General features: G+C 44.5%; 1 long non-coding RNA gene across 1 annotated transcript; it reads left to right on the plus strand.

Annotated features, from left to right (window-relative positions):
- Positions 1 to 9,219: 9,219 nt before the first annotated feature.
- On the plus strand, positions 9,220 to 12,171 carry LOC128454575 (uncharacterized). Its single transcript, XR_008341633.1, has 2 exons — positions 9,220 to 9,295; positions 11,185 to 12,171. It is a non-coding gene; the product is annotated as an uncharacterized LOC128454575 (long non-coding RNA).
- Positions 12,172 to 12,704: the final 533 nt, after the last annotated feature.

Here is a 12,704-nt window from a genome sequence, read left to right on the forward strand (position 1 = left end):
CCAAAGTGTTCTAGTTTCTTGCAGTGACTAGGAGGAGATGTTGCAGATTTGATTGTAAAGGACTGAAATGAAGCCTTTACGGTGTGGAGTCAAAGTGAGAAGATTGTCAGTTGTGTTATCTGCTGGTAAATTTGGAAATGAAGCAATGTTTTTCTGCACAAAATGTCATGTGGCAGGTCGAACTTCTCAGAGAGTTGTGCGAATGATCCAAATCTGCCCTGAAAAAAGAGGCTACGTGTGGAAGTGATGCCTTTTGCCATCCAGATTTTAAAAGCTGAGTCCAAGGTAGAGGGTGGGAAATAGTAATTATTGACAACTTGGGGGTGAATTGACATTGAAGACAGGTTGAAATGTCTTTTACATGCGAACAGATTCTAACTGAGTTAAGGACAATTGGGTTGGAGAAGAGTCGGGTCTGTGGGGTCGGAGGGGACGGAGCGCATAAGACAGAGCGCAAGTGGACCGGGCCGCCTGTGCACTCAAGATGAATCCAGGCTTCACTGCTGTCAGGTTGATAGTCCTCCATCCAGAACAATATTTTCTGGATATTACAGGCCCAGTTATAATATATATAAAATTGGGAAAAGCCAAGCCAACAAGCCCTTTGGGTCTTTCAAGCGATTGTCTTTTGATCCTGTGTGATTTACCACTCCAGATGAATGACGCTATGCATTGGTCCAAAGTTTAAAAAAACTTTTTCCTTATCAAGATGGGAATGTTTTAGAAGAGGTAAAGGAATTTTGGTAACACAATTATGTTAATTACGTTAACTCGACCGACCAAGGGGAGCGGCAGGCTGGACCATCTCACCATATCTTGTTTACACTTTTCAAGGAGCACTCCCAAGCTCTTGATACATAGCAGTGAAAAAGTGGGCGTGAATTCTACTCCAAGGTAATTAAATCCCTTCTTTACGACTTTGAATGGGAAATGTGATGGGGAAATTTGAGAGGCAGCCTGATAGAGAGGGAACATTTCACTCCTCTGGAGATTCATTTTGTAACCAGATATTTCCCCAAAATTATTTAGAGTATTGACAATTGAGGGAACTGCAGTCACAGGGTTAGATGTATATAATAGCAAGTCATCTGCATAGAGGGATAACTTGTGAGTAAGTCTACCTCGCACTATAACTGAAAACTCATCAGGTTGCCTAAGGGCAATGGTGTTTAGTCTTTATAACAGAATTTACAGAAAGTAGCTGAGATGATTTAAAGCATCCATCACTTTAAACACTTTGCCAACACAACACGAACCTGTTTTAAACTCCTGAAGTAGCAACGACAGTTTTTCATCATCACTAAACTTTATTCTTCTGATAAAGAAAAAACAGTTCAGTGTCACTTTTATGCTTAACATCAACCAACAGTGCAGATTTGATTTCACCTGATTTAAAGACATTTAGTGACGAGTAAAAGGATCTAAGTTCTAGACTCACACAAAGTCTGAAGGTGTTTGAGACCAAAACTCCACATGTGACAAACCTTCTGTCATAATCACTGGACTTCAGTGGAACTTTACTATAAACATGTTCAACAAAACCATGAAATTAATGATTTTATAAAAATAATGATCCAAACTCAACATGTAAAGTGAAGATGAGAGGACCCATCATTGAACCCTGTGGTGCACCACACATTTAAGAAATATCCTACAGAACCTGATGATTGTTAGAATTTGTTTTATTGTGAAACAAACGTCATCACAAACCACTGAGGTTTAACAGTGAGTGACTCCCTCTAGTGGAGGATGAGGAGTTGTGTGTTTGCTCCACAGGTTTTTGTACAGAGTTGTGTAGTTTCCTGTCACTGTGGGCTTCACAGCACAGTAGTACACAGCAGAGTCTGTCACTGCAGCAGAGGAGATGATCATGTGGATTTGGTTATGCTCCACTTTAATCTTCAGTCCAGAGGTTGGAGCAGCTAGTATTTGTCCTGAAGCAGAGTGTGAGAGGAGGAACTCTGGAGCTTGTCCTGGATTCTGTCGATACCAGAAGAAATAATCCGCTGGGTTCACTTTGGAGGAGTTATAGGACAGAGTAACAGAGCTGCCTTCTGCACTGAACTCTTCATTGTGGACCGGTGTGAGTTCTTCACAGCTGATTGCTAAAGGAGAAAAGTAACTCTGTTATTTAAGGATTCAAACACAATTCACACTGTGAAGTTTTAGGAATTGAACCTTTTTGTTCTGTATAATGTAACAAACCTGTTAGAGTGGAGAGAAGCAGTAGAGAAGATAGAGCCTGATGCAGTGAGAGCATGTTGAATCCAGGTGATGTTGGTGCTTTGTAGATTGAACTGGTCTGAATATGGAAGCTCCTCTCTCTTCTATAGTTCAGTAGCAGCTCAGCTCCTCCCTGAATCTCTGCGTCTCTCCTCTTAGATCTGGACTTTCTCTTCCTCCACACTGGGAGCAACAGTTTGTTCAAGCTGCAGCTGGGATTTGTATTTGAGGGATCTTGTTCAACCTGAACTTCAACAAAGTTAACTGAGGTGGTGAAAAGATGGATCCCCTCTTCAAGGTTTGGAAACATGAGATGATCATGTTTTATAAACCTAATGATGAGTGAAAACCATTGCATCACTACTACCAACGTCAACTGGTGAGGAAAGAGAGTCTGATCAAATACTAGATGGTGAACATCAGAGGCAGAACAGAGAGATTTAAATTCAGCTGCTTTCATCAATTACACAGAACAAGGATCTAAGTTCTAGACTCACACAAAGTCTGAAGGTGTTTGACACCAAAACTCCACATGTGACAAACCTTCTGTCATAATCACTGGACTTCAGTGGAATTTTACTATAAACATGTTCAACAAAACCATGAAATTAATGATTTTAGAAGAATAATGATCCAAACTCAACATGTAAAGTGAAGATGAGAGGACCCAGCATTGAACCCTGTGGCGCACCACACATTTAAGAAATATCCTACAGAACCTAATGATTGTTAGAATTTGTTTTATTGTGAAACAAACCTCATCACAAACCACTGAGGTTTAACAGTGAGTACTCCAAGGTGCTGGAAAGGAGGGTTCGGCCGATCGTCGAACCTCAGATTGAAGAGGAACAATGCGGTTTTCGCCCCGGACGTGGAACTACGGACCAGCTCTTCACTCTCGCAAGGATCCTGGAGGGGGCCTGGGAGTATGCCCATCCGGTCCACTTGTGTTTTGTGGATCTGGAGAAGGCGTATGACCGGGTCCCCCGGGAGAAACTGTGGGAGGTGCTGCGGGAGTATGGGGTAAGGGGGTCTCTCCTCAGGGCCATCCAATCTCTGTACTCCCAAAGCGAGAGCTGTGTTCGGGTCCTCGGCAGCCAGTCAGTTTCGTTCTCAGTGGGTGCTGGTCTCCGCCAGGGCTGCGCCTTGTCACCAATCCTGTTTGTGATATACATGGACAGGATATCGAGGCGTAGTCGTGGTGGGGAGGGGTTGCAGTTCGGTGGTCTGAGGATCTCGTCACTGCTTTTTGCGGATGATGTGGTCCTCATTGGATCATCGGCTTGTGACCTTCAGCACTCACTGGATCGGCTGGCGGCCGAGTGTGAAGCGGCTGGGATGAGGATCAGCACCGCTAAATCTGAGGCCATGACTCTTAGCAGGAAACCGATGGATTGCTTACTCCGGGTAGGAAATGAGTCCTTAGCCCAAGTGAAGGAGTTCAAGTACCTCGGGGTCTTGTTCGCGAGTGAGGGTACTATGGAGCGTGAGATTGGCCGGAGAATCGGAGCAGCGGGGGCGGTATTGCGTTCGCTTTACCGCACCGTTGTAACGAAAAGAGAGCTGAGCCGCAAGGCAAAGCTCTCGATCTACCGGTCGATCTTCGTTCCTATCCTCACCTATGGTCATGAGGGCTGGGTGATGACCGAAAGGACGAGATCGCGGGTACAAGCGGCCGAGATGAGTTTTCTCAGAAGGGTGGCTGGCGTCTCCCTTAGGGATAGGGTGAGAAGCTCAGTCATCCGTGAGGGACTCGGATTAGAGCCGCTGCTCCTTTACTTAGAAAGGAGTCAGCTGAGGTGGTTCGGGCATCTGGTAAGGATGCCCACTGGGCGCCTCCCTTGGGAGGTGTTTCAGGCACGTCCAGTGGGGAGGAGACCTCGGGGAAGACCCAGGACTAGGTGGAGAGATTATATCTCAACACTGGCCTGGGAACGCCTCGGGATCCCCCCGTCAGAGCTGGTCAATGTGGCCCGGGAAAGGGAAGTCTGGGGCCCCCTGCTTGAGCTGCTCCCCCCGCGACCCGACCCCGGATAAGCGGATGACGATGAGATGAGATGAGATGAGATGCCTCCCTCTAGTGGAGGATGAGGAGTTGTGTGTTTGCTCCACAGGTTTTTGTACAGAGTTGTGTAGTTTCCTGTCACTGTGGGCTGCAGAGCACAGTAGTACACAGCAGAGTCAGACGGCTGCAGCTTCTGGATCTTCAGAGGAGATGATCTCGAGGTGGAATTCAGTGTGGATGAAAATCTCTCTCTGAAGTCATCTGCTGTGTTTCCGTCTCCCAGTTGAAAGCGGCTCAGGATGAATGTTGGGTTGTTGGTTCCTTCATGTTTGTACCAGAGGAGAGACACACTTGCTGCGCTGCTGACGTATCGACAACCAAGTGTTGCTGCTTCTCCTCCAGTCGCAGTCACGTCTCCTCCTGGTTGCTGCACCATGTCTTGTTGTGCTCTGCCTTCTGTAAAACAACAGTAACAGCATCAGCGTGAGTCAGGTCAGAGTTGTGTTGATATCAGAGACACAGAGTTGTGTTGATATCAGAGACACCGGGTTGTGTTGATATCAGACACACAGAGTTGTGTTGATATCAGAGACACGGAGTTGTGTTGATATCAGAGACACGGAGTTGTGTTGATATCAGAGACACAGAGTTGTGTTGATATCAGAGACACAGAGTTGTGTTGATATCAGAGACACAGAGTTGTGTTGATATCAGAGACACCGGGTTGTGTTGATATCAGACACACAGAGTTGTGTTCATACCAGGACACAGAGCAGCCAGCAGCAGTGAGATGAACAGAGGCTTCATATCTGCAGTGTGAGTCTCTGTGAGTAGAAAGAGGAAAGAAGCTGTGACTCTGTGTTTGGACTCAGATTAGAAGGAGGAGTCTCGGCCCCGTTCAGCCCCGACTCACAACTCTACCCCTCGCACACTTTTCATTCTGTCTCCTGTCCCACTGCATCTTGTCTTTTATGTCCTCAGTGTTTGATTCATCACAGTTTCCTCCTTCACATCTGCTGTAGATTCACTTTGCTCCAGAACTGTTGTGAAGCTCCTCTGACTCTTTTATATCTCTTATGAGAAAGAGAACACGTTAACTCAGAATCAATATTTCAGCTCCATCTGACTTCTTATGATCTTTGACACAGTTTTTCCTCTTGAATATAAACTCCCACTTTAGTGTTTGTGGCTCAGATACAAAGTGGAGTTGCTGTGGAAGATCAAATCCTCCAATGAGGACTCTGAAGAAGGTGGAACCCAGGATCTTGTCTGGAGCTTCTCCAGTTCCAGATGTTCTTTAAATGCAGCTGCTGCTCAGTGGCTGCACATGAACACACAGCTGCTCAGAACTCAGGGCTCAAACCATCGCTTCACTCACTGAGACATTGACTCTGATACAAGGGGGGGGGGGGGGCCTTGCTTGATTTGAGGGGCCCGACACAAAGTGTGAGCGTACAAGGTGGTCCAGCTCTGCTCTGGTGAGTGGGTTCCATCTCCTGAGAGAAGAACTGACTGAGAGTCTCAAACTGTCTCAACCAGCTGCAGCTGAAGAGTGAAGCTGCAGCTGGTTGAGAGTCCTGGATGTAGACTGGACCTGATCTGTTCGCTGCACAGTACCAAGTACCAATGTTTAGAAACGGATATGGGCAGCCACTGGTAGCCAGTGAAGGGAGCGGAGGAGTGTGGGTGAACTCAGCTTGAAGACCAGAACCTGGACCAGAACCTGGACCAGAAGCTGGTTGTTTTGACAGAAGATGGTGACCTTTAGTGTATAGAAGAATATTAGACTCGGAATGTTGTCCTAGGATTGAAGCCTGTTGCACCCGAATCTAGGGTGCTTGATTTGAGGGTCCGACACAATGTGTGAGCGTACAAGGTGGTCCAGCTCTGCTCTGGTGAGTGGGTTCCATCTCCTGTGAGAAGAACTGACTGAGAGTCTCAAACTGTCTCAACCAGCTGCAGCTGAAGAGTGAAGCTGAACTGAGATCAGTTCAAAACACTCTGAAGTTATTAAAAATCTCCAATATTCAGCAGGAAACTGTGAAAAATTAAGAATTCTGATCAGTTTAGTGGATTTGTTCCAGATGCAGCTCTTCAGGTTCAGGAAGCAGAGGATCATGGGTAATATCCAGTGGGAGGACTCAGTCAACACATTGATTCACTTTGTTCTAACAGAACATCTCTTCATCAGACACAGAGCCCAACAGAGTTACTCCCCTCATGTGGCTGCAGGGGGCGCTGCTGGTCACTCAGTGCTCCACAGTCAGTGGTGGATCATATTTGACATGTTGTCTTTTATTTGATGCATCGTCCAGGTGCTTTGTCACTGACGTGGATTTGCTGCTCATGTGAATCCTCACACGGTTTCTCATCAGCAGCTGTAACCACGATGACTCTGATGAAACCGGAATGATCAGAATCCATCTGATATGAGGCGGTGGTTTGAATCCCACTTCCCTCCTCTTTGGAGACGAGGCAGATCTGTGTGCTCAGGTTTTTGTACAGCCTCTTCTACTCTTTGTATCACTGTGTGTAGAGCACAGTAGAACAGAGCGCTGTCTGCCAGGGTTAGTTGGCTGATGGTCATTACAGTTGATGATCTGGTTGTTTCTGATTTGTATCGTTTATCAGGATTATGTTGATATTGACTCGATGACCTCGCTCCTTTGTAGAGAAGAAACTGAGGAGCCTGAAGGTCAGAATCATGTCTGTACCAGTGAAGTAAAACACGATCTGATGTTGTCTCATATTCACATGTGAGTTTGACGGATTGTCCTTCACGTCGACTGAATTCTTTTTCTAGAGGAGAGATTGTGTCTGCAGCTCTGAGTCCTGAGAGAGAAGAGAGAGTGAAGCAGACCAACATTGTTCATGAGGTTGAGACCAAAACACAGTTTAACAGAAACTGCTTCACTGGAGCTGAGGTCAAAACTACATCACACAGGACGTCAAGACAAAGATCATTATGGGATTGAAACAGGCAAATATCATCTATTCCACAGGTTCAGTGAGACAGAGACTAGTTGTAGAACTCACCTATGAAGGGAGATAGAAACACAAAGAGGTGAAGCAACATGTCTTAGTCTTCGTAGTTGAAGCCAAACAGATGAACAATGTTCTTCCACTGCAGGAGAATGAAACCACTCAGCAGCCTCTCTGCTGCACAGTCGTCCTCAACATCCAGCTCATTGTGCTTTGACTTCCTCCAACATCTCTGCACTGGACACTCCAACCATCTCATTGGTCGAGTTGGACCGAAGTGGGCGGGGCCAGCTAACCACCTGTCACTGCTGTGAAACGATTCGTACGTGGAGACGACTCCAGCTTCAGGGAAACCGATGAAACTGCAACAGTAGAGTTCAGTATTATACGTCTTGTGATTTGTCCAATTGTGGTTTTGAACCAGTTTCAACTTTAAAGATAAAACAGCAGAGACGGGACAATATAGGTCGATGCCTCAAGTATAACAACACATGACACAGTGAACATGACTCAGCATCTCGTCATCTTTGAGACTTTCTGTTGTTTTATATATAAAATAATCTGCTGGTCATTCGTCTGTTTAATCATCACAACAAAGAATCTGGACTGGATCATAAGAAACACTGAGGTTTAACAGTGAGTGACTCCCTCTAGTGGAGGATGAGGAGTTGTGTGTTTGCTCCACAGGTTTTTGTACAGAGTTGTGTAGTTTCCTGTCACTGTGGGCTTCACAACACAGTAGTACACAGCAGAGTCTGTCACTGCAGCAGAGGAGATGATCATGTGGATTTGGTTCTGCTCCACTTTAATCTTCAGTCCAGAGGTTGGAGCAGCTAGTATTTGTCCTGAAGCAGAGTGTGAGAGGAGGAACTCTGGAGCTTGTCCTGGATTCTGTCGATACCAGAAGAAATAATCCCCTAGGTTCACTTTGGAGGAGTTATAGGACAGAGTAACAGAGCTGCCTTCTGCACTGAACTCTTCATTGTGGACCGGTGTGAGTTCTTCACAGCTGATTGCTAAAGGAGAAAAGTAACTCTGTTATTTAAGGATTCAAACACAATTCACACTGTGAAGTTTTAGGAATTGAACCTTTTTGTTCTGTATAATGTAACAAACCTGTTAGAGTGGAGAGAAGCAGTAGAGAAGATAGAGCCTGATGCAGTGAGAGCATGTTGAATCCAGGTGATGTTGGTGCTTTGTAGATTGAACTGGTCTGAATATGGAAGCTCCTCTCTCTTCTATAGTTCAGTAGCAGCTCAGCTCCTCCCTGAATCTCTGCCTCTCCTCTTAGATCTGGACTTTCTCTTCCTCCACACTGGGAGCAACAGTTTGTTCAAGCTGCAGCTGGGATTTGTATTTGAGGGATCTTGTTCAACCTGAACTTCAACAAAGGTAACTGAGGTGGTGAAAAGATGGATCCCCTCTTCAAGGTTTGGAAACATGAGATGATCATGTTTTATAAACCTAATGATGAGTGAAAACCATTGCATCACTACTACCAACGTCAACTGGTGAGGAAAGAGAGTCTGATCAAATACTAGATGGTGAACATCAGAGGCAGAACAGAGAGATTTAAATTCAGCTGCTTTCATCAATTACACAGAACAAGGATCTAAGTTCTAGACTCACACAAAGTCTGAAGGTGTTTGAGACCAAAACTCCACATGTGACAAACCTTCTGTCATAATCACTGGACTTCAGTGGAATTTTACTATAAACATGTTCAACAAAACCATGAAATATATGATTTTTAGAAGAATAATGATCCAAACTCAACATGTAAAGTGAAGATGAGAGGACCCAGCATTGAACCCTGTGGTGCACCACACATTTAAGAAATATCCTACAGAACCTGATGATTGTTAGAATTTGTTTTATTGTGAAACAAACGTCATCACAAACCACTGAGGTTAAACAGTGAGTGACTCCCTCTAGTGGAGGATGAGGAGTTGTGTGTTTGCTCCACAGGTTTTTGTACAGAGTTGTGTAGTTTCCTGTCACTGTGGGCCTCACAGCACAGTAGTAAACAGCAGAGTCTGTCACTGCAGCAGAGGAGATCTGCAGTTTGACATCATCTCCTGACAGGTGAGTGAAGAACCTTGTTTCTGACTTCAGAGAATCTGACCTTCTTGTCACATTGAACCCTGAGATGTACAGGAGGAACTCTGGAGCTTGTCCTGGATTCTGTCGATACCAGAAGAAATAATCATTACCAGTCATTGTCCTGGAGAACTTGTAGGACAGAGTAACAGAGCTGCCTTCTACACTGAACTCTGCAGTCTGGTCTGGAGTCATTTCATCACAGCTGACACCTACAGAAACAGAAACATGTGGTTAAAGACCATGTTAAACTCTGACTGTCTGTTCCAGTGGTTTCTAGAAACAGATCCTCTGAAGACATTTGTTATTCCTGCTTTGACCGACCTTTCAGGATGAAGAGAAACAAAGGCCAGACTCCAGCGTGACGCAGAGGGAACATCTTACAGACACTATCTGAGGTCTGCTGTAGATATTGAATGCAGCACAGCAGGAGGTCTTTTCTGCTCTGCTCTTTGACAGTGTTGCTCCTCCCTCTCTGTGCGTCCTCTCATATCACTGCTTGTTACCAACACCTAAACCACACGTCGCTTTATTCTGCAGCTTTCAGCTCAAACACACAAACTTGTGATGTGGAGTTGTGTGTTTGCTCCACAGGTTTTTGTACAGAGTTGTGTAGTTTCCTGTCGCTGTGGGCTGCAGAGCACAGTAGTACACAGCAGAGTCAGACAGCTGCAGCTTCTGGATCTTCAGAGGAAATGAGGTCTGGTTGACAGCAGCATCTGTTCTTCTGTCCCTCTTTCTTTCTGCTGGATTATCTGCTTGTGTTGAGAAGCGTTGCAGGAGAAGCTTTGGGAAATCGTTGACTTGTTGTTTGTACCAGAGCAGAGTTGGAGTTGGATCACTGGTCTGAAAAGTACAACCCAGTGTGAGTGTCTCTCCTTCAGCAGCAGTGAGGCCTCCGCTCGGCTGCATCACTCAGTCGTCTCCATCACACTCTGAGGAACAACACAACATGGAGAGGAAGAGACAAATCAAGAAAGAGGATTTCTGACTGACACCAGATCAGTAACATGTTCAACTGCTTCACGAGGAATCATGTTGTGTTTTATTTCTTACTAAAGACCAGAGCAGCAAGAATCATCCAGAGCCGATGTTCCATCTCCACAACAAGGTTTAACTCCACAGGAGGAACTCGCTGAGGTTCAACCTTCAGTCTGACACGTGGTCTCCTCACAGCAGTTATCACGCACACCTACTGACTTATATCGCCCTCTAGTGGAGGGAAGAAGCTGAGGTGAGCAGTGAGGAGAGGAGGCTTCTGGCAGCTGGAGTTTTTGTACAGAGTTGTGTAGTTTCCTGTCACTGTGGGCCTCACAGCACAGTAGTACACAGCAGAGTCTGTCACTGCAGCAGAGGAGATGATCATGTGGATTTGGTTCTGCTCCACTTGGATCTTCAGTCCAGAGGTTGGAGCAGCTAGTATTTGTCCTGAAGCAGAGTGTGAGAGGAGGAACTCTGGAGCTTGTCCTGGATTCTGTCGATACCAGTAGAAATAATCCCCTGGGTTCACTTTGGAGGAGTTATAGGACAGAGTAACAGAGCTGCCTTCTGCACTGAACTCTTTATTGTGGACCGGTGTGAGTTCTTCACAGCTGATTGCTAAAGGAGAAAAGTAACTCTGTTGTTTAAGGATTCAAACACAATTCACTCTGTGAAGTTTTAGGAATTGACCCTTTTTGTTCTGTATAATGTAACAAACCTGTTAGAGTGGAGAGAAGCAGTAGAGAAGATAGAGCCTGATGCAGTGAGAGCATGTTGAATCCAGGTGATGTTGGTGCTTTGTAGATTGAACTGGTCTGAATATGGAAGCTCCTCTCTCTTCTATAGTTCAGTAGCAGCTCAGCTCCTCCCTGAATCTCTGCGTCTCCTCTTAGATCTGGACTTTCTCTTCCTCCACACTGGGAGCAACAGTTTGTTCTAGCTGCAGATGGGATTTGTATTTGAGGGATCTTGTTCAACCTGAACTTCAACAAAGGTAACTGAGGTGGTGAAAAGATGGATCCCCTCTTCAAGGTTTGGAAACATGAGATGATAATGTTTTATAAACCTAATGATGAGTGGAAATCATTGCATCACTACTGTTGGTTTTTGTGAATATATAATATATAATATATATATATATATAATATATAAACCTAGGGCTGCCCCAGCTTCACTTCTCTTCCCACCAACAACAGGAGGTCAAAGGTCTAGCTTCCAGCTCACCTTCTCAAGGAAATCTCCTCGCCCTTCAAGCTCTACAAACTCCTTGTAGCGACGCGATGTCCTGCAGGAAAACTTCAACAAGCAACGGAGCTTCACAGCTCAACAGAACCGCTAAGGCAGAAACCTCTCGACCAACCAGAGACTTCACCGAATTGCTACTGAACAGCAACCTCTTTTCCTTGTCCCTCGGACTGGTAACAATCTGGGCTTAATAATTATTCTACGCTAAGCAAGACTGTTTATTTGATTCTGTGTGTGTTTATAATGTTAATATGTGTTTCTGATATTGTGTTCTAAGTTATATTAAAGCTAATGTTAGATAGGCCCTTCACAGACTTCCTTTGTAGGTCTCTCTGACTCTGGCATTCTCTGGTTAAGATCTACACAGACACGCATAGCATTTCACCTAGTTTAACAATCCCCCTTGGCCGTAAAGCCACCTCAGAAGAAGGGGGGGGGGGGTGGGACTCTTATTTTAGGGGATTAAACCACCATTTTGACAGCATTCTAGAAAGGTGTGAGGTCAGCAATTTTGGGAGGCCCCCAAATTTACATTCATACAAACACTCATATACACCTCCTTGTTAGTTTGATTGTTTAGTAATTTGTGTTTTTATACTTTATTATGTTCATAATAAATGTTCTTCTTTCACAAATGTTCTGTCATTAATGTTGCATAAGGGAATTATGCCAACCGTTACACTGTTAAGAACTCCATAACCTTCACTGTTCATTATATCATCTTTAATAGTAAAATATTGAGATTTCTAATCAAACTAGATCTAAATGAGACTGATCTTATTCTATAAACTGGCTATCTTTTCCCTTCTTTGAAGGGTGGTGTTCCGGGAGACAACTTTAACCAATTAAAGTTATGATTTAATATTAATATTTTAAATATTAATGTTTATATTTTATTTTGATAACCAAATTTATTGAGTGCCTAAAGGCACACCATTCTATGGTAACACTTTTAAAGCACTATTGCACAACATGAATGGTGCCCCGTGTAAGGCAGAGTACAGTTGAAAAAAAAATCATGACTAAGCAATGTTAATCTGTTTTAATAAGTAAATTTGGAATTTTCAGTAAAACCAAAGATTTGAATTCAATTCCTCTAGTCTGCTACCGGAGTAGACATTCAACCGTATTTAAAAACAAGTGCATTGTGGTGAAATTTTATTTATTC

This window comes from Pleuronectes platessa, chromosome 13 (assembly GCF_947347685.1).
Source record: "Pleuronectes platessa chromosome 13, fPlePla1.1, whole genome shotgun sequence".
Lineage (NCBI taxonomy): Eukaryota > Metazoa > Chordata > Actinopteri > Pleuronectiformes > Pleuronectidae > Pleuronectes > Pleuronectes platessa.